This window comes from Chrysochloris asiatica, unplaced genomic scaffold, assembly GCF_000296735.1.
Source record: "Chrysochloris asiatica unplaced genomic scaffold, ChrAsi1.0 scaffold00145, whole genome shotgun sequence".
In the NCBI taxonomy this organism is placed as follows: Eukaryota; Metazoa; Chordata; class Mammalia; order Afrosoricida; family Chrysochloridae; genus Chrysochloris; species Chrysochloris asiatica.
This window is the reverse complement of record NW_006408663.1, coordinates 7,805,946-7,809,306: the sequence shown is the minus strand read 5'-3', so window position 1 is coordinate 7,809,306 and position 3,361 is coordinate 7,805,946. Positions and strand designations below refer to the sequence as shown.

Genomic DNA, 3,361 nt, shown 5'->3' with positions numbered 1-3,361 from the left:
CTAATTTCAACTCTAGTATAGAGCCTGTACAGTAGGATTGTGGAATGAATGAGTATCCCTCTGTTAGGAAATGGAGGAAATCTTAATGGAGAGATAAAACAAATTGCAGAATAAATCAAAGTGTCCCTTCATGAAAATATGGACTGGGGGATATGAATTTAGGATTGTGAGCATATTAAAGTCCCTGGTGTGGCACAGTGGGTTAATGACTGCAAAGTTGTTTGAACTACAAAGTAGGTGGTTCAAGCTCACCAGCTGCTCCTTGGAAATCCTATACAGGGTCGCTATGGGTTGGAATCAACTCAACAGCACTAAACAACAACAACAAAGAGAGAGAGAGAGAGAGAGAAAAGATGTGTGCCTTGACTACACGTAACACAAATGTATGGGTGTGTATGTATACATATACACACGTGTGTGAAAAATACACTTTGCTCCACTGGATAAATCATGAAGCCTCCCAATATTGAATACTTTCATCTTTAAAACAGGGGAAATACTTGTTTCAATTATCTCCCAGGTTTATTTGGGTACATAAATTAACTATTAAAAGCAGTGTAGTGCTTATTAGTGTTAAAAATTCAAAAAACAAACAAACAAAAAAGAGTAACTATTGCTTATTCTCTAATTTCTTGTTTAAAAGAAGCCATATGCCATTCAATTACTAGCAATTCAAGAAGTTCTGGACGTAGTTAATTTCTCTAAGGTCAATAAGATAATATTGAAGGAAAACAATGATTTCTCTTTATCCTTTAAAAATTAAAATATTAAAGTTTTGGGGAGTTTTTTACTCCATGTTCATTAAGATTTTCATTCAGTACCAGAAATGATATTTCCTCAAAACCTGTATGTGTTTAGCTTCTCTGCCCATAAAACTGGTTTCAGGTTTACAAATTATAATTAATAGAGAGTATCTTGGTGTGGAATTTTTTTTTTCCCATGAAACACTCAAAGTTGAGGTTAGTGGGAAATAATTTTAATCAAAGAATTTTACATTTCCTTCCCATAAGGCTGTTTTGTAATAGAAAATGACATTGTCATCCATTTTGTAATGAAGTATTACAAAATATTTATAAGAAAATATTGAAAATAACTCAAACACAAAAGCCATGATGGGACGAGATATATGTGTGTCTCAGAAATTTCTACTCCAGTGCCCATATCACACAAGAAAGTTGAAACAAGTAAGTAACTAAGACTCTCTGAACACATTTCAAAAAATTTGGAGAAGGGATAGAAACTGGATGAAAATGGTGTGAAGGGGAATGGATGTTAGTTGCACGGCTTTAATAACCAATCTATTTTTAATGAAACATCCTCTTTTATATGCAACAAATTATGACTGAGAATAAGCTTTAGAATATTCCTACGTTGGAATTAGAAAATACCCTGACAATGGAAGTAGCTCATTCACCTACATTTAATGAGAGCGTCTTTCTCCATGAACCACTGATGTGAGCAGAAGCCTATCCTGGATCACAAGGTACAAGGTGTCACAGTAGCCTTTCCATCTGTTCCATGAATGCTTCGTACATATCATCCTTAGTTTGTACTGAAACAGAAACAGAGGGAACTGATTTGGGGTCTGCTTTGGCAAAGGGCACAGCAGAATCATCCTCTGACTTTCTTTCTGAATTAGTAGTAGCCCCTTTATTCTCGCGATGTACTCTCAGTGCAGTGGGTACAAAACTAGTAATCTCCGCCTTGGGATTAGTGATCTATGACGTGACACTGATGGTCGCCGTGGCTTCTCAGAGGTAGCAACGCTTGTATCATCCTCCTTGGGTGGCTGAATCAAGTTTGGTGGGGCACTTAAAACAAGGGGGCTGGTGGGAAAATCCTGGGTGGAGCAGGTTCAAGTGGAGGCACCAAAGGTGGGCACATCATGCCAGTACTAGGTGGAGGGATACCTGGAGGTGCAGAGGAAGGTAGCATTGGAGGAGACTCCCTAGTAGGAAGGCCAGGAGGCAGACCCGGAGAAGGGCCTGGAGGGGGTTGTGGGGGACATCCCAGAGGTAAAAGTCAGGGTAAAGACCCTCAGAGTCCTGGCATTCCATGTGCACTCAGGAATGGAGGAGCTCCTGGCGGTGGTCCAGGAGAAAGACCAGTAGGTGGTCCAGGTGGCCTTAAAAGGTGGTGATCCAAGGGGTGGAGGTCCTGGTATGGGAGGTGCCTGTATCTGAGAAGGAGGAACAGACTATGGAGGACCCTGCTGTTGTGAAGAACCAGTGTGTCATCAGAAAGTTATTCCTCTTTATGTTGCTTTTGTGATTGTTTTTCAGCTTCAGAATCATCTTCATCATCATCTTCTGAAAATTCCTCTGTTTCTCGTCCCTCCTCAGGATTTCCTGGCCTGCTATTAGAAGAATAATGGCTTGAAAAAAAGTCAGCTCCTTCATGTTCTTCAAAATCTTCCTCGGTTTAGTAGGCATATCTGCAAATTGTACACTCAGACCAGACTTCTTTTCTTCATTATTGTCTCTCTCATTATCATCACAGTGCACAAAGTCATCCCCTTCGCTCTATAAATCTGATCTGTCAGTGTCAATGTCATCAGTGCTGTCATCATGTTTATCTTGATCCTTGTCCTCAGGATAGCCATCATCTTCACTGGTGCTAGAGACATCATCATCATGGCCTCACTGAGCAAGTCCAGGATTATATAACATATCTTCATCTCGCCTCCAAGAAGGAAGATCTAAGGCAAAGACCACATTATGGCCATACATGTGTAGGACTTGAGGAGGAGGTGGTCCAGGGGGCTCTCTTCCAGGGGGAAAATGTGGGACACCATGTCCAACAGAAGGAAGTATAGAAAATACCTGAGTTGGTGATCCATAGGATGAACTATTTTTAAGAATGGAGGGTGGCTGAGCATCAGGAAGTAGAATGTCCTCCTGGATCAAGACGTTGGAAGGAGCATGGGACATATCTGGCAAAGGAATACTGTAAACTTCCACATGCTGAGCATTCTTGTTATTGTTGTTGTTAGGTGCCATCAAGTTGGTACCAACTCATAGAGACCTTATGCACAGCAGAATGAAATGCTGCTTGATCCTGAGCCAGACTTACTACTGTTTCCACGTTTGAGTCCATTGATGCTTCCGCTTGGCCAATCCATCTCATTGGGGGTCTTACTCTTTTTTTTTCTGACCCTCCACCTTAACAAATGTGATATCCTTCTCTAGTTACTGGTCCCTCCTGAGAATATGTCTAAAGTATAAGAGACAAAGTTTGGCCATCTTGGCCTCCAAGGAGTACTCTGGCTGCACTTCTTCCAAAATGCATCTATTGGTTCTTTTGGCAGCCCATAGCACTTTCAATATTCTCCTCCAACACCTTAACTCAAAAGGATCAATTC

General features: G+C 40.9%; 1 pseudogene; it reads right to left on the bottom strand.

Moving 5' to 3' along the window:
- Positions 1 to 1,493: 1,493 nt before the first annotated feature.
- The window catches only part of LOC102813476, a 2,907-nt pseudogene continuing 1,039 nt past the window's right edge, over positions 1,494 to 3,361 (bottom strand).